The sequence below is a fragment of the Phacochoerus africanus genome, chromosome 1 (assembly GCF_016906955.1).
Source record: "Phacochoerus africanus isolate WHEZ1 chromosome 1, ROS_Pafr_v1, whole genome shotgun sequence".
Classification (NCBI taxonomy): Eukaryota; Metazoa; Chordata; class Mammalia; order Artiodactyla; family Suidae; genus Phacochoerus; species Phacochoerus africanus.
This window is the reverse complement of record NC_062544.1, coordinates 191,665,125-191,686,922: the sequence shown is the minus strand read 5'-3', so window position 1 is coordinate 191,686,922 and position 21,798 is coordinate 191,665,125.

Sequence of the window (21,798 nt, the reverse complement as noted above, 5' to 3'; positions counted from 1 at the left end):
GTTACATTAGCTCTTTCACTCCCAGGAGGGACTACTGAGGTTGAGAGAGAACAAATCATTTAGTAATTCAAATCTAGGAAATTAAAAAAAAAAATACTGTCCTAAGAAATCTGTGGAATAATCATGCAAATTTTATATTTTTTAATCCTTGAAATGCATACTGAGAATAAGGGGTGAACTCTACCTAATGAGTGTCATTACTGTTATTTCATAATTTAATGTGAAATAATCCTTAGAGCACTGTAGCAATAACGTTGGTCAGATTCTCACCTGGCCAGGCGCTGAAAGTCCAGTTCTCTTGACTATGCTGCAAGGATTTATGAGATCTGTCTCAGGAATAAATCACTGCATTTCCTCATCTGTAAAATAAGACCTCTGGCCTTGCCCATGCCTTGTGCCCTAGGTACTTGGTGAGAATGAAAGATTTGAAAAGTTCCTTACTCCTTGGAAAAAAAAAATTGCATCTGGCTAGTCAGGCAAATTATTACAGGTCAAATGTCCCATGACTTTAAGAGAAACAAGGACTTTATGACACAAGGATCTGAGTGAGAATATTAGTAAAAATGAAACTATAAAGTTCCTGTTACTGTTTTGTGGCTCCTGATACTGATTTCTGGTGGATCAAGGTTATGATCTTAACTAATAAGGCTTTTATAGGTTGGTCACAATTTGAAGGTATTGATATGTTTAATAACATAAAAGAGAACAGAATTAATTAACATTTTAAGGATATTGTCTTTGCTGCATAATTTTAATTATGCCTGACAACAACCAAAAGAAGAAAGCATTATTATCCTCATTTTACAAATGAAATGAGGATACAGATAAAATTAAACAAGAAACTCACTCAGGATATCATAGCAGTAGGTGGTAGAACTGAGATTTGTGGGTTGTGCTTTTTTTCCCCCCACATCCGCCACATATGGAAATTCCTGGGCTAGGGATTATGTTCAAGCCACAGCTGCAACCTATGCCATGGCTTCGGCAATGCTAGATCCTTAACCCACTGCAGCACAGTGGGAAATCGCAGAGCTGAGATTTGAATTTAGGTCTTTTGATTTAAATACATGGTCTTTCCAAGACATGGAACATTTACCAGCAATGATATGTTTCATCTTAATTTGAATTATTCCAAGATTTTAAGTTATGTAAATCACAAAATGGACATGTATCTGTATCCATTACTTTGGAAACACCAGAATTCTGACAAAATGGGAGCTAACTCAACTCTCATAAGTAGAAGAGGATAAATAGTGTCCATCTCGGGAAGAGGCATCCTTGGGCACCGTGCAGCACAGAGGGACTCTCTAAAGGATGCTCATTGATTGTTCTATGACGTGGTGTGTCTGGGGAAGGAGTGATTGAGACTATTTTTTAAATATCTGACAAAGAACAATGTTCAAAAGATGAAAATTATTACTGCCATACACGACAGCATTAGTTTGCAACTTGTATTTTGTCCCAACATCTGTATGGGATGTAATTCACTGTAATAGTGGTGTGATTCTCTGTTCACCAAATTCACAGCCAGGTGGGCACCCTGTCTGACTACCTTAGGGTAGGGTGTAAGGCCCCTATAGAAAGCTGGAAAAGGCACTTTCTCAGAAGTTTCAGCTATGGGAGTTGGGGGAGGTACTCCCACCGCTAAATAAATCCAATCCTCATTAGAACAAAACATGCCTTTAAACAAATCATTAGAAATATAGCCTAAAAAATTCCAAACAAGTTCCTCTTCCTCCATCCTGATTCAGTTCCATGCCAGGACATGTGCCTTGACAAGTACAACACTGTTCTTCAGTACTGACTCTCAGGATCAATTGGAACATAATCTCCACAGCCATCAGCAGTGACCCTTCTCAGGGACCATGAAAGTACAAGTCTTCCATTTCATAAGAAACACAGAATGGCTCTAAGTACTTAGACAAGTTCAACCTCAATCTCTTCAGCCTAATTATCAATGGTTCACTTTATTTACTAAAAAACAAAAAAACAAAAAAAGAAAAAAAAAACACCAATGGGACCTCAAAATCTTTTGCAAAGCAAAGGAAACCCATTTTAAAAAATGAAAAAAAAAAAAAACCCACAGAATGGGAGACAATTTTTGCAAATGACTCCACTGACAAAATTTAATCTCCAAAATACACAAACAACTCATACAACTCAACAACAATAACAAAAAACAACCCAACTGAAAAATGGGCAGAAGACCTAAATAGACATTTCTCCAAGGAAGACATACAGATGGACAGCAGGCACATGAAAAAATGCTCAATATCACTAACTATTAGAGAAAGGCAAATTAAAATAACAGCGAGGTACCACCTCACACCAGTTATACTGGCTATCATTAACAACAACAAATGCTAAAAAGGATGTGGAGAAAAGGGAATCCTCCTACACTGTTGGTGGGAATGTAAATTGGTATAGCTACTACAGAAAACAGTATGGAAATACCTCAGAAAACTAAATATAGAACTACCATATGGCCCAGCAATCCCACTCCTGGGCATATATCCAGACAAAACTGTCATTGAAAAAGATACATGCACCCATATGTACATTGCAGCATTATTCATAATAGCCAAGACATGGAGACAACCTAAATGTCATTGACAGATGAATGGATTAAGAAAATATGGTACATTTATACAATGGAATACCACACAGCCATAAAAAGGACAAAATAATGCCATTTGCATTAACATGGATGGAACCAGAGACTCTCATACTGAGTGAACTAAGTCAGAAAGAGAAAGACATCACATGACACCACTTATATGTGAAGTCTAAATAAAATATGGCACAAATGATCTAGCTATAAAACAGAAACAGATTATGGACATGGAGGATGGACTTGTGTTTGCCAGAGGGGAGGGGAGGGAGTTGGATGGATTGGGATTCTGGGGTTAATAGATGCGAACTGTTGCATTTGGAGTGGATGGGCAATGGGATCCTGCTGTACAGCACAGGAAACCATATCCAATCACTTATGATGGATCAGGATGGAGGATAATGTGAGAAAAAGAATGTATATATATATATATGTGTGTGTGTGTGTGTGTGTGTGTGTGTGTGTGTGTGTGTGTGTGTGTGTGTATCTGGGTCACTTTTCTGTATAGCAGAAATGGCAGAACATTGGAAATCAACTATAATAAAAAAAATAAAAATACCTTTTAAAAAATAAAAAAAGAAAAGAAAAAGAAAAAAGACATACCAAAAAAAGTTTAGCCAAACTAGAAATTAAAGAAATGCAAATTGGAGTTCCTGTTGTGGCACAGTGGGTTAAGAATCTGATTTTGCTGTCATGGGTCACTTTGGAGGTGCAGATTTGATCCCTGGCCCAGTGTGGTGGGTTAAAGGATCTGGTGTAGGTTGCAGCTGTGGCTTGGATTCAATCCTTGTCCTGCGAACTTCCATATGCCATGGGTGAGGCCATAAAATTTTTTCTTAAATGAAAATTAAAATCATTTTTCACTTTGGGAGTTGCATAGGAATTTTAGCTTTTCTTGAAAATCTAAAAAACAAAAAAAAATAAGGAATCCATTCAAAATATGGTGAGAAGATCTAAATAAACATTTCTCCAAAGAAGACAAACAAATGGCCAAAAGACACATGAAAAAAATCCTCAACATGACTAATTATTAAATAAATGCAAGTCAAAACCCTAATGAGGTATCACCTCACATGGGTCAGAATGGCTGTCATCAAAATGTCTACAAATAATAAATTCTGGAGAGGGTGTGGAGAAAAAGGAACCCTCCTATACTGTTGGTGGGAATGTAAATTGGTGCAGCCACCATGGAGAATGGCATGGAGGTTCCTCAAAAAACAAAAAATAGAGCTACCATATGATCCTTAATCCTACGCCAGGGCATATATCCAGAGAAAATCATAACTCAAAAAATGTTCATTGCAGCAATATATACAACAGCCAAAACATGGAAACAACCTAAATGTCCATCAACAGATGAATGGATAAAGAAGATGTGGTACATATATACAATGGAATATTACTCAGCCATAAAAAATGAAATAATGCCATTTACAGCAACATAGATGGACCTAGAGATTATCATACTAAGTGAAGTAAGTCAGACAAAGACAAATATCATATGATATTGCTTATATATGAAATCTAAAAAAAAAGATGAAAAAAACTTAATATAAAACAGAAATAGACCCACAGACATAAAAAACAAACTTATGGTTACCCAAGGGGAAGAGAGGAATAGGGGTAAATTAGGAGGATGTGATTAACATATACACATTACTATATATAAAATCGATAACAAACAAGGACCTACAGTAGAGCATAGGGAACTATACTCAAAATTTTGTAATAAGGGAAAAGAATCTGAAATATAATTTAGTATATATATATATATATATATATATATATATAAAAATATATAAACTGAATCACTTTACTTCTGAAACTAACACAGCATTATAAATCAATTATACTTCAAAGAAAGAGAGAAGAAGGAAGGAAGGAAAATCCAAAGAGCTGGGCTATCCCTAGTTTTCATTCCTGGACGACAATGGTTGGCAACAGCTGAGTATCAACCTCCACGTGAAGATGGGCATGCTGTCTTGCTGTCTTGCTGTCTCCAGTTCTTTTCTGTTACCAACAAACTCCCTATTTTCTCACTTATCTACTGGCTCACTTGACTGCCTCTATTGGCTTTTGAGTTTGAAAACCCTCTTCTTCAATCATTTGTGATCAGAGAGGTGGAGTCAAGTGACAAGAAATACCTTCCTCTTTGAAAGAAATGATATGGTTCTGCTCCCTCAGCAGGAGGCCATGGATATAGAAAATCTTCAGAGGGGAGCTATGGGTGTAGCAGACATTCTGAGGCTTGGCTTAATTGACTTATCCCTTACAAAAACAGGGCAAATCTTAGATTTTTAAATTTTAAATACCAGCATATATCATTTAATTATATAGAGATTTGGTTACAACATAGCATGAAAAGGTTCAAATCAAAAGATAGTAGCCCACTTTTCACAATAAGTGAATAAATTTATATAAGGCATTGCTTGTTACTGTTATTTGAAATCTAATCCTTTCTTGGTTTGTTATGTTGGATATCAGATTTGGAAGTAGTGAGAGAATGGGCTATATAACTTTTTTCAAGTGAATCTAATGTCCCCAACTAATTTCCCAATATTTAACTAAATACTCTTATACACCTATATAATAATAACCCCAAGGATTTCTAAATAAATGTCAACCACATATTATTTAATGGGCTGTTTAGTGGATATGTTTTCATGTAATATGCATCTATACAGTAGAAATTAGATCTTCTTCTGTACTATGACAAGCATATATTATAAACTAAAAACTACTATATATTTTTAAGTTGTGAAATGAACACTGATAGCACTTAGTTAAACATGAAAAAAAAACTTTAAAATGATTACTTGCCAAATAAGGAGTGATTTATGGAGAGGAAGATGGAACCTCAGTTAAGTAAACATTGATTGCTTCTCAAGGGGTCGGTGTAGGTGTTGGGGTGAGCTAGCAGAGAGCAAGTGAAACAGCAAATACCTGAAGTGCATGTATGCTCAAGTCCAAGGATCTTGTAGACAGTCACTTTTTTTGGCATTTGAGTCTCTAGAAAGGGATGACTATGAAACATTATCTGAAATGGCAGATAACCAAAGACCAAAACCAACAAAAAACTTGCAAAAACAAACATTTTGTCAGTGTAATTCCTAGTTTTCTAAAGATCCAGTAACAGGTATTTATGGCTCCCCTTCTTTCTCTTCCTTTGACCTAGAATGAACATCAGGTTGAACAAGTGGCTTTGGTTTTAAGTTCTCTGTATCATCCACTTCACTAAATCTAGCTTCCTCCACAAGATTTAGGACTTTTTCTTTGTGTTAATCACTTCCTTGAAAACTTGGAAGTCAGCAACAATTGTGGGACCAATTTTTTTTATATTCCATTTGTTGTTTGTTATGATACATGCCAAAGCCAGTTGATAAATTTGGAGACCTTCTGAATGTCAAAACTCTTCCATAAATCTTTGAAACATTGTTGCCTGCATCACCAGACTATATATCAGCATATATGGGCCACATAACACATCACCATCTGTAAACAATATGTTTTGAAGGCTGCAAGACTCTTAGGGGCTACAATGAGACATAATGCTGGGAGGCATTAAAGATCACTGTGATATTATCTCCAAAATTTCAACACTAGAAGGACATCTGGGAGCATTGCCTATTATCAAAAAAGCATTGTTTTCAACTTTTCCATCTCTGTGTACCCTTTGATGAATAGAGACAGTTAGTTCCTCATATAATCACTGCACACTGCCTTGGTCACCCAATCTTTATGAGTTAAATATCACATAACAAGACAATTCACTCTTCAATAGTCCCTAAAAGGCACTGGGTTTTTCAAAGTGATATACCAAGGAGGTTTTAGCTTAACATTACATTCACTTGAAAGCAGTGTTAGCCTCTTTTGGATGGTTTATGTTCTGGCACATTTGTCTCCTTTTTCTGAAATGAACATACAAGATAGCATTTGTTTTCAAAATAGTGCTATTTCATCAACATTAAAAACTTGCTCTGCAATTCAATCACCTCTATCAATAGTTTTTTGCAAATCACGGGCATGTCTACTTTCTTCATAGGCATTTCTAGCATTCTTAGAAGACATTTTCATGTAATAATATGGGGAATCTGATGAAATAACACACAACATCTTTAAACTGCAAGCATAAGATTCAGTATTACCAAAAGAGCTGAGAATCTACCACAGCACACTCTTTGTTTTCGCTCCTGAATTTGTGCTCAAATCAAATAGTTTTGCTGCTGTGACAATGTCGATTTGTTATAAGTGTTCTGTTCAGATGGTGATTTTGGGGAAAAAAATCTTATAAGTCATTTAAACAAAGATTTGGACAGTGACATGCAGAAGGCAAGAATTATCCATTGTAAGAAGAATAGAAAAGGATATAAACCAAGGTTAATAGAACTATCCCTGAAAGACGGGATGGAGTAATTTTAGCAATTTTTCGATTTCCCTTTTTTTTGGGGGGGGGGTCCTTCGTCCTTTTAGGGTCGTACCCGCGGCTTATGGAGATTCCCAGGCTAGGGGTCTAATCGGAGCTGTTGTGGCCGGCCTACACTACAGCCACAGCAACGCCAGATCAGAGCCACATCTGTGACCTACACCACAGCTCACAGCAACGCCGGATCCTTAACCCACTGAACGAGGCTAGGGATCAAACCTGCAACCTCATGGTTCCTAGTCGGATTTGTTTCCACTTCGCCATGACGGGAACTCCCAATTTTTCTTTTTATCAATGCTTCTAATCCATTAACAATGAATATGTATTAATTTTACCCTTAAGTGGGGAAAATAGACAATAGAATAAAATATCATCTACCTGGACTAGCAAAGAACTTCACACCTGAAACACGTTGTTTTGGTCCTGAGGCAGAAAGGCACTTTAGCAATATTTCCCATCCACTTATACAGCAGAATTTTATTAAGAATGTAACAAGATATTAAAATGGGACTCTGTTTTGAATTAGTTTCAGCAGAGCCCACCAAGAAGCTGAGAGCCAAACAAGAAATGACAAAAGAGACTCACAAAGTAGGAGTCAGAAAACCAACCGGTTATTCAATATTTAGTTGAAGATCTAAAAAGGTTTTGTAGAAGAGGTGGGAAAGAAAACTTGCAGTGCTGTAACATCTTCCCTTGCCCCTCAGTTGAGAGGAAGAAGGATGTTTTCTTCAACTTTACCTCAGCTTGGAGAAAGGGGCTTTAAGGAGAACATCTTGGGAACTTAGTACACGTGTCCAGGAATGTGGAGGCACAGGAGGCTGGTGTCTGGCACACCCTAAAGGATCCACCACCTGAAGCACCTGGGGGTGCGAGCTACACTTGCACCACTGGTCCGGGTACAGCATGACCAAGAAGTAAGCTGTTTCATGACACTGGTTTCTTCCCTCTTCCCCAAAGCTAAGGAACCTGGGACAATTTAGTCATGGTGGTAGGAAGGGAGGGTGTGGTAAGGGAGGAAAGAGAGAAAATTTCAAAACCTGAAAAGAAGCAAGACCTTGTCCTCCCACATCACCACAGACATCCAATTCAGTCTGGAAGGAGGAGAAAAGTTCAACTCCAAAAGAAGTTCAGGGTATTGATTATTTTCATGGACTGAACATAATAAAAACTAAAAGGAAACTATTCTGGCGACTAAAAGTGAGTGGAAACATTTCATGTGAGAATGATAAGAAAACCTGAGGGACCTGTCCTAAATTTCACAAAAGGAGTGGGGAAAATCAACAGGCATTAAATGATGGTAGCGTGGGAGCAGGAGAATAAAGTTGCTTATAATTGTACCCTACAGAGTTCTGTTTGTTCGTATTACTAAAACTCCCCTATGTCCTACTGCTACTGTTACTGTGAAGAAATTATGGGTACATCATATTCTATACTGAAGATATCTTCTTCCTCGAGCCCACAGGAAGTAATTTGCCCCAGCCCTTGTTCTAGCAGTAGCTCTCTTTCACACACCAAAATGCTTGTTTTTGTTATATGCACTGGAAATCAAGGAACTGGTCTAACTGACAATAGAACTGGTTTTGGTTCATCTGTTCGAGTGTTCAGAAGAACCATGGGCCAGACACTGCAGTCACTTTGAGCACCAACCACAATCCTAGCTTCAACAAACTTTTCCTACTCTCCTCCATGTTTTTTTTTTAATCTTTTGTGTAGCATGCTTTTATGCAAGCCACCTCAAATTCTTTCTATAATATGATAGAGCAATAAATATATTTATCACAAATGTCTATAGATCTAGCTTAAAATAATTTCCACTAAAATTAATTTTCAATATAATTTAACTTTGTTCTGCTAATTATGAAGGTGCCTTGACACCTTGTATCGCCTTAAGGACATCAATATGAACATCAATTATTATTGTGCTATAAGTGTGATTAAGCTGATAGGGAATCTAATTAATTGTGGATGCAATAACGAAGTTTTCTCTGTATTACTAGCCTGGGGTAGATAGGAGGTGGAGAATAATATTCTGAAATCATCATCTTTACTTTTTAGGTATTTCTAAGTAAACGTTCATCAAAGACATTTATGTTTAAGGGAAAAAAATGCTATTGTTGCCTAACAATGCTCTTTGTCAGATACATTTATAATGCAGACCAAATAGAATTTCTAGCTCAAAGTGAAGCTTAAGCACAAATGATTACTCAACAAACACTTCTATTAAGACTGAAGAAATAATATAATAAAAGGGGACAGACAAGGGAAAATATTAGTATGGTGCCTTTTTAAAAGTATCATTTAAAAGGGTGGAATTTGTATTTGCTTGTTTCGGTAAGAAAGAGGAAGAAAAGAAGGAAAGGAGAAAGGGAGGGAGGGAGGAAGAAAAGTATGTAAACTAAAATGTGGCATGATTTTGAACATCTAGAAGAGGGCTCACTAATGAGAGATGGAAAAACATTTGAGCTGGTTACATGGATCATTTGGCTTTGATTGGTACCAAGTTTGAAACATTGAGTTTTTAATCCTAATACATGTCTCTACACTAGACAGTATTCACTAAGTCAACATAATGTAAATGCTGCTTATTAATGTTCAACCTTTGGATTAACCTAGAAATCAAATCCAGAAAAATTTAAATGTTACCCAGCAGCATATAAATGTTATATCCATTTTGACGATATAAAATTTAAACATTTTTCTCAGTGCAGATAGTTCAAGGTACTCCACCCACATCACTATCCCACACTGGCTTCCACTAGGCCCCCTGCCTGAGAGTGCCCCTCACACTGGACCCTAGACAGTGCACACAAAAGCACTCCCACCACCAGCATCACCTTTCTCACCCCCCATGGTCAAGACTCAGAGATGCTGCCTTCCATTTCAGGGACCTACAGGCAGAGAGAAGAGAGGGCTTCCTCTGAGGAAGAGCCAGAGAATGAAAGAGGTAAGAATGATCCCCCCGCTCTTGGGAGCTCCCATCGTGGCGCAGTGGTTAATGAATCCCACTAGGAACCACGAGGTTGCGGGTTCGGTCCCTGCCCTTGCTCAGTGGGTTGACGATCCGGCGTTGCCGTGAGCTATGGTGTAGGTTGCAGACGCGGCTCGGATCCAGCGTTGCTGTGGTAGGCCGGTGGCTACAGCTCCGATTCGACCCCTAGCCTGCGAACCTCCATATGCGGTGGGAGCGGCCCAAGAAATAGCAAAAAGACAAAAAAAAAAAAAAAAAAAGAATGATAACCCCGCTCTAGAAGGTGAACAGGATGTTTGTGGGGAGTGAAAGAGAAAAAGAGCTTTTACATGCAGGGGCTTAGTAGGCCCATGGTTTCTAATAGCTTTTTCTAAGGAAAACTGTAGAGAGAGCATAATAATTACTAGCACAGATAATGCAGCTATCCCAGCTCTACCACTAATTAACTAGTAACCTTGTACAAGTTAGGCAATATATGTGCCTCCATTTCTGTGTCTGAAAAATGGGAATAATAATCTCTATTTCATAGGTCCAACATTAGGGTAATTGAATAAATATAAAAAGTGTTTAGGAGTTCCCTTGAACTGAATGTTAAGGACAAAGCATTGCCACTGCAGCAGCTCAGGCAAGGGTTCAATCCCTGGCCCAGTAACTTCCATATGCCACGGGCACAGCAAAACAAAAAATAAAAATAAATTAAAAAGAGAGAGAGAGAGAGAAAGAAAACAAAAACCAAAGTGTTTAGAACAGTTCCTAGCATGGAATAAGCACTAAATAAATGTTTAATGTTACCTAACATCATTGGGAGTTATAAGATGCTGTCTCAGTAAAATAAAAAATAAAAATAACAATTGTTTTAAATTGGAGGTAGAAGAAGAGGAAAGTATAGCCTAAGTAGACACAATATTTTTCAGCTTCTCAGAAGTTCAGCTAATAAATAATGCCTGAAGTTGACAGTTGAAGAAAGAGTACCATTTTGTATTATTTAAAGTTAGAAAGGCAACCATTAGAATCACTAAAGCCAGAAATAGCTATAAGCATTTATTTAGTTGATTAACTAAATAATTATACAATTATTCATTTAAAAAATAAAGTTATATTTGGAACAAATTAATTATTTGAAAGCTGAACCACAAAAGCCAAACAAATCAAGTTGAATCTATTCTTTTCCAAATGAATTCAGCCTAGTAGATTTATTTGGAAGAGAAAAAATAGCCTGTCAGCCTACAGTATTTTCCTGAGTCTTTGCCACATTTTCAGGGTTACAGCAATGCCACACCTCTTGGCGGCAAGACTCAGTCCTTAGGGAGCTACCATGTTAGTGGTTTATGTAACATTTTGAAATGTTATAAAAATTATCCTGGCACACAGCCCAATTTCATCCAGACTCACATGGCAGCGTTGCCAGCTCCAGTGTGTGGGTGCTACGTATCTGGAGGGCTGAAACACTTCCTCTAGCAGACTGTTACACCGGTTATCCATTTTCACACTTCTTGCCGGCAGCAGCAGGTGATCTGCGAAGCGGTGTTCCCATCAGTAATGACAAGACTGCTCCTTGGACCATTCTAGCATATCAGAGCTCCCACCTCTCTCATCTCTTCACCTAACACTCCTTCATGCAATGCTTAAAATCGGCGTTCTTCCTCAGGCGCATTGAGGAATAACACATTCTGAGAGAAACTAAAACATCAACGGTATTTAGACAAATGATGAATGTGGTTATTGTTTCTGTGATATAGTTGGCTCACCTTCCCTGATATACAGCTTTCCTGTAGGTTTTGGAACAATTTCAACTGTTATTGAGCACTTATTATGCACTAAGAATTGATAACTTAGATAAATTAGAGCCCCCCTCACATGTAAGAGAATAAAGTAAGTTCTAGGATGAAGGTAAACAGGGAGTTGCTGGACCATAAAGGCAGGGGGCACTTACCCAGCCTGGGAAGAAGAATAGAGTGTCAAGTAAGGTTTCTGGAAGAATATTTGAGCAAAAAGAGAGGAAGGGCATTCTGAGGAGAGAGTACAGGATAGATAAGGAACCGGAATGAGAGCTGGGTGTGTTCTGGGAAGGGTTTATATAGGGAGGTGGTAAATGATAGCTCTAGGAGGTAAGAAGGAGCCAGATAATAAAGGTGGACTTTTATGATATGTTACAGAGCATATATTTTTCTTTAATTCTCTAGGAGAGACATTGAAATGTTTTAAGCAGGAAATAAACATAATCATTTTGTTTTAGGAAGATTATTCTGGCTCTAAAGTATGGATTTCAGAAGGAGGACAGGATTTTCAGTTAGAATATAAATCAGATACTTCCTATGGGCCACTTCAAACCTTCTCAGCCCCACCTTTTCGTACAGAAACAATTGCTGGAGTGTGTACTACCTACTTCTTACTTCCTACACCAGGGATTTCTGAGGTTTGGGAGTGCCAAGTGCGGCCTGGAATTGCCAGGGACTTGATGACCATGAGAGCACCCTCTGTCCACTGCACCACCCTTGAACAACTGGAATGGAAGCTGAGCAATTAACGCTTCCTCCTTTCACACAACAGATGGAAAATTTCCACAGGACTGAGCAAGAGTGTTTTGAGGTGGTGGCCAGCTTGGCAAAGCAGATTGTGTTGGCTTTTCTTCCTTCTGTTTCTTCATTCCTACTCCCCTGGATAAAGTACCCAAATAAACCTGAACACCAGCCTTTGTCCCAGATTCTGCTTTGGTGGAACCCAGGCTAAGACTAAAGACTGCCACATAAATCCAGGAGAAAGTCATGCATGCCTGAAATAAAGCCTGGCAGCGGTGATGGAAATGAGGAAATGGACTCATCCACAAGATTTTAAGGATGTGGAATCAGCAGCCTGACCAAGAGGAATGAGGAAAAGAGACAAGCCCGGGCCTACGTATGATGATTCCTAGGTGTCTGGTTCAGGTAGTAGAGTAGATGGTGATGCCATTCACTGAAAGCTGTAGAGAAAAAAGAGAAACAGAACTAGAGGAGTGAAGGAAGAAGAGACTCCAGGTTTGAGTATACGAAATGTGAGATGGTCTTAAATCATCCAGAGGATGCTGTCCTGTGGGCAGTTTTATAAATAGATATAGAAATAGATATACATATATGCATAAAATAGTGTAAGTACATAAAATACAAAGAAATGAGGAACAAAAATGAACATTTGGGGAACATCTACATAGAAAGTGTGGGTAATGATTCACTATATATTCAATGAAATAGGTTCAATAGTAAGAAAAAAAAGTGACATAGAATCCAAAGGAGAAAAGTTTTTAAAAGAAAGGAATGACGTACACAAACAGAACCAGAGATCCAACTGATAAGAAATGAAAAGCATATATTCCTTTTGACAAACAAGAAGTCAGGTGTCACCCTGACAAAACGCTATTTAGCTTTTGTACTTACCTCACCTGGAGAGGTAAGTACAAAAGCTAAATAGCATCAGGTTACAGGGTGGCCAGGAGAGCAATAAGAGTCGGAAAAAATAACAACATAAAATTTTCTCCTGCCCCCACCAAAGATATACATAGATAGATGATAGGTGGTTGGTTGAATGGATGGATGGATGAATGGATGTATAGATCTGTTCTGTTTATATGATAAATAGACCATTTGTTCATCATTTTAAAATTCACACAACAGAGTTTCTGCTGTGTCGAGGATGGCATTCTCAGAGGTAGAGTGGGTTTGATCCCTGGCCTGGTAATTGCCATATGCCGCCACTACCGCTGGGCATGGCCGGGAAAAAAAAAAAAAAAAAATCAGACAACAGAGGAAAAGAAATCACTTTTAGTTCCATTCATAAATAATAACTACTATTACTTTGGTGTGTTTCAATCTAGACTTTTTCCTATTCATACCTAATACTTTTAGCAAAAATGTAGTATTTTATATACCATTTTATAATCTATTTTCTTCACATAACAAGAGGTAATGAACATCTTTCCATGTCCATAAATCTGTGTCCAAAACATCATCTTTAATGACTGTGTAGTATTCCATTACATGAATATATCACAATTTGCATAACCAATTCTCTCTGAAAGGACAAAAAACATTTTTGTACTGACAATCCTGTAATGCAGCTATATATACTCGCCTATTTGCTTATAAATTTCTGGAAGAAGCTTGAGTCTATCAAAAGATGTTTGTTTTCTTTAAAGATTCTGATAGAACTATGCACCAAAATTTATATCTCAAGTGCTCTGTAAAAGCACTGTTTCCACATACCCTTAACAATTTTGCAGTATTCCTTTTAATACAGGCCTACTTTGTTTTATTACACTTGGCTTTATTGCACTTTGAGACACTGCATTTTTTACAAAGGGTTGTTCCAAGTCCATTGCCACCATTTTTCTAACAGCATTTGCTCCTTTGTGTCTCTGGGTCACCATTTTGGTAATTCTCAAGAAACATTTCAAATTTTCTTGCCGTTAAATTTACTATGATGGTCTGTGATCAGAGATCTTGGATGCTACCATTGTAATTGTTTTGGGGAACCAAAAGAAGAGTGTCAGTGGCCTCTAAGTATATGAGTGAAAGGAAGAGTTAATAACCCCACAATGGCCTCTAAGTATTGGAGTGAAAGCCAGATATGATTAAGCTTAGTGAGGAAGGCATACCAAAAGCCGATAGGCCAAAAGTTAGGCCTTTTGAGACAAACAGTAAAATTGTGAATGCAAAGGAAAAGTTCTTGAAATTTAAAGTGCTACTCCAGTAAAAATGATAGAAAAGTGAAGCAACCTTACTGCTGATACAGAAAAAGGTTTAGTGGTCTGGATAGAAGATCAAACGAGCCACAGTCATTCCCTTAAGCCAAAGCCTAATGCAGAGTAAGGCCCTAACTCCCTTCATTTTTATCAAGGCTGAGAGAGGTGAGAAAACTGCAGAATTAAAGCCTGAGACTAGCAGTGTTTTGTTAATGAGATTTAAGAAAAGCCATCTCCATGACAAAAGTGCAAGGTGAAGTAGCAAGTACTGACATAGGAGCTGCAGCAAGTTGTTCAGAAGATCTGGATAATTAATGATGTAGCTCCATTAAACAGCAGATGTTCACTGTAGATAAAAACAGTCTTGTATTGGAAGAGGATACCATCTAGGACTTCCAGAGTTAGAGAGAAGAGGTCAATGCCTGGCTTCCAAGTGTCAAAGGACAGGCTGACTCTCTTGTTGTGGGCTAATACAGTTGATGACTTTAAGTTGAAACCAATGCTCATTTACCATCCCCCAAATCCTAAGGCCCTTGTGATAAATCTATTCCACCTATACTTCTAAATGAAACAACAGAGCCTAGATGATAGCACATCTGTTTACAACATGGTTTACTGAACCACTGTTGAGAGCTGCTCCTCAGAAAAAAAAAAAAAAAGATTTTCAAAAACTACTGTTCATTGACAATGTGTCTGGTCACCCAAGAGCTCTGACAAAGATATAAAATGAGGTTAGTGTTGTTTTCCTGTCTGCTAACACAACATCCATTCTGTAGCCTAGGGAGTAATTTTGACTTTCAAGTTTTATTACTTAAGAAATACATTTTGTACTATAGTTGCCATATATAGAGAGTGATTCCTCTGATGGACCTGGGCATAGTTAGTTGAAAATTTTTTGGAAAGGATTCACCACCCTAGATGCCATTAAGAACCCATTCATGACTCGTTGGAGTTTCCGATGTGCTGCAACGGGATCAGTGGCGTCTCTGCAGTGCCAGGATGCAGGTTCGATCTCTAGCCTGGAACAGTAGCTTAAAGGATCCATTGTTGCCAAAGTTGCGGCATAGGTTGCAACTGTGACTCAGGTCTGATCCTTGGCCCAGAAACTCCATCTGCAGGGAAGCCAAAAATGAAAAGAGAAAGAACGACTCATGAAAAAAGGACAAAATATCAACATTAACAGGAGTGTGGATTCCAACTCTCATGGATGACTTTAAGATTTCAGTGGAGAAAGATGTGGTAGAAAGAGCAAAAGAAATGGAATTAAAAAAGAAGCCTTAAGATGTGATTGAATTGCTGCAATCTCATGATAAAACGTTAATGGATGAATAGCTGCTGTTTATGGATGAGCAGGGGGTTTTTTTGTTTTGTTTTTTTGTTTTTGTTTTTGTTTTGAAGAAATCTACCCCTAGTAAAGATGCTATGAAGATTTTTGAAATGACAAGGATTTACATAAACTTAGTTGATAAAGCACACAGGGTTTGAGAGGATTGACTCCAATTTTGAAAGTTCTGTGGGTAAAATACTATCAAATAGCATTGCATGCTGCAGAGAAACTGTTCCTGAAAGGAAGAGTCAATCAACATGGCAAACTTCATTGTTGTCTTATTTTAAGAAATTGCCACAGCCACCTCAAGCTTCAGCAACCACCACCCAGATCAGTTAGCAGTCATCAACTTGAGGCAAGACACTCCACCAGCAAAAAGATTATGACTCACTAAAGGCTCAGATGATAGCATTTTTTTAGCAATAAAGTATTATTTAATTAAGGTATATGCACTGGTTTCCTTAGACATAATGTATTGAACACTTAATAGACTATGGTATAAATGCAACTTTTACATGCACTGAGAAACAAAAAAATTTATGTAACTTGCCTTATTTCAATATTCACTTTATTGTAGTGGTCTGAAACTGAACTTATTATCTCCAAGGTACACCTGTACATGAAATCTTTTTATGATATTCAACTTATCTTTATGATGTAAAACATATCTATTTTGATGTCTTTGGCTTGTTTTTTTTTTTTAACCTACCAAGATTATGGAAATATTTTCCTAAATTTTATTGTTTCTTTTATATTTTAAAATTGAACTTACTTTCACAAAGATACAAGCTATGAATATAACTTTGTTTTCTTCCAGAGGGAGAGCCCATTATGCCAGCATATTCATAAATAAACCATCCTTTAGCATTCAAACTGAAATAACACTCATCATTTCTTAGTTTCTCATATGTACTCTGATCTTTTTTTCTGGATATTCTATATTGTTTACTTATCTAGCTATTACCGTTCTAGGACTAAGTGGGTGTAATTACAGCATCTCTGAGGTTAAACAAGCCAAGTCCTCCCTCACTAACTTGCAAAAGAATTTTGGCTAGTCTCAGATGCCCAGTCGCCTCTACAGACATGAGTATCAGAATCATTTTATCTTATTCCAAAAAGAACACAAAAACCTACTTAAAGAAAAAAAAGAACAAGTGACACTATATCAATTTCGAAAGCTTTTACACAGCAAAAGAAACTACAACAGGAGTTCCCATCGTGGTGCAGTGGTTAACAAATCTAACTAGGAACCATGAGGTTGCAGGTTCAATCCCTGGCCTTGCTCAGTGGGTTAAGGATCCGGCGTTGCTGTGAGCTGTGGTGTAGGTTGAGACGCGGCTTGGATCCCGAGATGCTGTGGCTCTGGCCTAGGCCAGCAGCTACAGCTCCGATTAGACCCCTAGCCTGGGAACCTCCATATGCCATGGGAGCAGCCCTGGGGGAAAAAAAAGGCAAAAAGACCAAAAAGAAAAAAAAAAAGAAAAGAAACTACCAACAAAATAAAAAGGTAATATTGAATGGGAGAAAATATTTGCAAAAGCTATATCTGATAAGGGGCTAATATCCAAAATATATAAGGAACTTATTCAACTCCACAGCAAAAAAAAAAAAAAAAATTTAAATGGGCAGAAGATCTGAATGGACATTTTTCCAAAGAAGATATGCAGATGGTCTACAGGCATATGAAAATGTACTTGATATCACTAATCATCAGGGAAATGCAAATCAAAACCACAATGAAACATCACTTCTTACCTGCTAGAATAGCTATGAACAGAGTGGTAAAAAAAGAGTTGGTGAGGCTGTAGAAAAAAGGGAACAGTTGTGCACTGTGGTTAAGAATGTAAATTGTGGAAAACAGAATGAGCGTTCCTCAAAAAATTACACATAGAACTACCACACAATCCATAATTCCATCCAAAGACACAGAAAACACTAATTTCAAAAGATACATGACCCTATGTTCATTACAGCATTATTCATAGTCAAGACATGGAAACATGCTGTCCATTGATTGGACGAATGGATAAAGAAAATCAAACACACAAACACACATAGAGGAATACACACACGGAGGAATATTATTCAGCAATTTTATTAAAAAAAAAAAGGAAATCTTGCCATTTCTGACAACATGGTGGGAACATGAGGGCATTATACTAAGTGAAATAGAGAAAGACAAATACTTTATGGCCTCACTTTGATGTGGAATCTAAAAAAAAAAAAACAAGAAACATGAGTTCATGTATTTAGAGAACAGATTGGCGGTTGCCAGAGGTAGGGAGTGTGGTGGGGATTAGCAAAATGAGTCAAAAGGTATAAACTTCCAGTGTTAAATAGGTCATGGGGGTGTAAGGTACAGCATGGTGACTATAATACTATACTGTATATTTGCAAGTTGCTAAGAGTCTAAGTCTTAAAAACTGTTATAAGAAAAAAATTGTAAAATTAACATTATATGCCAATTATATGTCAATAACTTTTTATAAATAAGATTCTAAATGGAAACAGTGAATTTAGACATGTAGTTGAAGTTATTTTCAATACTACGTATTGCCATTAGGAAAAATTCTCTAAGCTCATTCAAGATTGATTTATATGCTTTATGTAATAAGGATTTGTATTCCCACAGGGTCTGTTTCCTTCTTTCTTTTTTTTTTTTCCCCCAGGTCTTCACTCTTGGCATAGGGAAGTTCCCAGGCTAGGCGCCGAATCAGAACTGCAGCTGCCAGATCCAAGCCCCATCTGCGACCTACACCACAGCTCATGGCAATGCTGGATCCTTAACCCACTGAGCGGGGCCAGGGATCAAACCAGAATGCTTGTGGATACTAGTCAGTCTCATTACCACTGAGCTACAACAGGAACTCCCCATTCCTTTCTGATTAAATTTATTTCAAGGGGTTTTATAAACTGTCACTATTGTAAGGAGAATTTTTTATTTGTTGCTTCAAACGTTAACTAGATATTATCAACTTGAAGAAAAACTTTTGATTTTTGTATTATATATCATGTAACTAGCCAAATATTAATTCTAAGATTTTTAGGGAAGTCTTTGGACAATACAGCCACATTATTAATAATTTGTCTATTCTTTTAAGAAAAGGTATACCAATTACTTAATTATTTGGTATTACTGACTTCATTAAAACTTTAAAAACCAAATAAATAGTTGTGGTGATGGAGGGTAAATCTATCTTTTCCTAATTTAATACAACAGTGTTAGTATTCCATTATGAACCATGATATTCGCTGGCAGCTGTTACAAAGTATTGTGTTCAGCTGACTTTATGCTATTGCTATTTTGAGGATTTTTTTTTCCCTCTTTAAAAAATTTTATGGTGAAATACATAATACAACTTAAAATGAATATTATGAGAATAACAAAATAAACATCCATGTACATATATCATCCTGTATTAAGTTATCAGTACCTTAGATGCTCCTCCCCCTGCCCACCTCTGACCACATCGCTCCCTAAACCTACCCTTCTGAGAGTTGTTTATCCAGAATTTTGTACTAATCATGCCCTTGCTTTTCTTCAAAATGTTACCAGTTATCTATTCCTAAATAACTGTTTTTCTTGTTCTGAACTTTATGTAGAATAATGCTGTATGCACTTTTCTGACTTGAGTTTCACTCAGTATGCACCTGAAATTAATGTTATTATAAGTAGATAAAATGCATTCATCCCTGGTGTAAAAAAATATTATCTCATTTTACATTTTTCTGCATTATGAATAAGGAACTTTCCTTTTTTTTTTTTTTGGCCATGTTCATGGCATGTGGAAGTTAGTTCCTGCGCCAGGGAATGAACTCACACCACAGCAGTAACCTGAGCTGCTGCAGTGACAATGCTGGATCCTTAACCCAGTGAGCCAGAAGGGAACTCTAAAGAACATTTACTTTTTCTTTTAGGGCACTCATGGCATATGGAGGTTCCCAGGCTAGGGGTCGAATCGGAGCTACAGCTGCTGGCTTACGCCACAGTTACAGTAACACCAGATTTGAGCCTCGTCTGAGACCTACACCACGGCTCACAGCAAAGCTGGATCCTTGACCAACTGAGGCTGGGAATCGAGCCCACAACCTCATGATTCCTAGTCGGATTCATTTCCACAGCACCACAACGTGAACCCCCTCTAAGGAACATTTTTTTTTTTAAATAAGTTCATTAGCTATTTGGTTTTCCTCACTTGTAAAATGCGTTTTTTTCTATAGAGATGTCTGATTTTTCAGATTTTTTTTGTTATTTATATATTTTGGATATGAGCCGGTTGTCAGTTATATAAATATCACAAACATATACGCTACTTTCACTCTCTTAATAATGTCTTTTCATGGCTAGAAGTTCTTAATTTTAATGTAGATCTTTCCCACTACAATTATTTTAAGAAAATATTTTAAGCAATCTTTTCCAACTCAATAGATTAAGATACTCTCCTATATCATCAAGTAAAATCTTTATAGTTTTATCTTTCATATTTAGGTCTGTAATTACCTCCAAATTCATTTTTTAGAGCATGTGAAGATATTAATTTCCTTCTCTTTTCTTTGTATTTTGATTGGCTTTGTTTGAATTTATAGTTTAATTTGGGGAAATGGTTATTCTTCAAAACTGAAGGGAGTAACCAACCCATGGCCATGGTAAAATATCTCTATTAAGGTCTTTAATTAATATAAAGTCCCACCGTCTTCTCTGTAGGATCTTGTACATCTTTCATTAGTCTCAAGAATATCAGTGGTTTTATGCCATTTTACAGGTACCTTTTCTTTCTTTCTTTTTTTTTCGCTTTTTTATTTTTAGAGCTGAACTCGAGGCATATGGAAGTTCCCAGGATAGGAGCTGAATTGGAGCTGCAGTTGCTGGCCTATGCCACAGCAACAGGAATGCAGGATCTGAGCCGAATCTTCGACCTACACCACAGCTCATGGCAGTGCCAGATCCCTGACTCACCCATCGAGAGGCCAGAGATTTCACATCCTCATAGATAGTAGACAGATTCATTTCCACTACACCACAATGGAACTCCCCTAACAGGTATGTTTTAAGAAAAAGCATTTTTAACCTTTTTGTGGCTGGTATTAAGAAATACGACTGATATACATACATACACACACACATTCTTTTTTGACTGCCCTGGAGTTTCTGAGCCAGGAATCAGATCTCAGCCTCAGTTGCAACCTACACCACAGCTGTGGCAATGCAGGAGCCTTTAACCCCTGTGCCTGTCTCAGGGTTGAACTTGCATCCTGGCACAGCAGAGATGCTGCCAATCCCAATGCACCACAGTGGGAACTCCTGATATTTGTATATTGATTTTGTATCAGAATTTAATCTAGGAACATATCTGTAGATTCTTTAGGATTTCCTACATATACAAGCATACCTGTGAATAATAACAGCATTGGTTTTTCTTTTCTAATTTTTTGTACCATTTTTTTTTACAATACTGCAGTGGAAGGGAAGATAGTAAAACATTGATTAAAGGTAGGGAAGTGGACACCCCTCTCCTTTCTGACCACTAAGATGATGTTGCCAAGGTTTCATCACTAAGTGTAATGTTTGTTATAGTTCTTTGGTAGATAATCTTTATCAGTTTAAGGATGTTCCATTCCACTCCCAAACTGAAAAAAGTCTGACCATAGCAGACAAATTTATCAGATTTTTTTCTGCAACTACAAAGATAACAATTTTCTCCCTAAACCTATTAAAGCAGGAAAATATACTGATAAATTATCTAAAATTAAAACA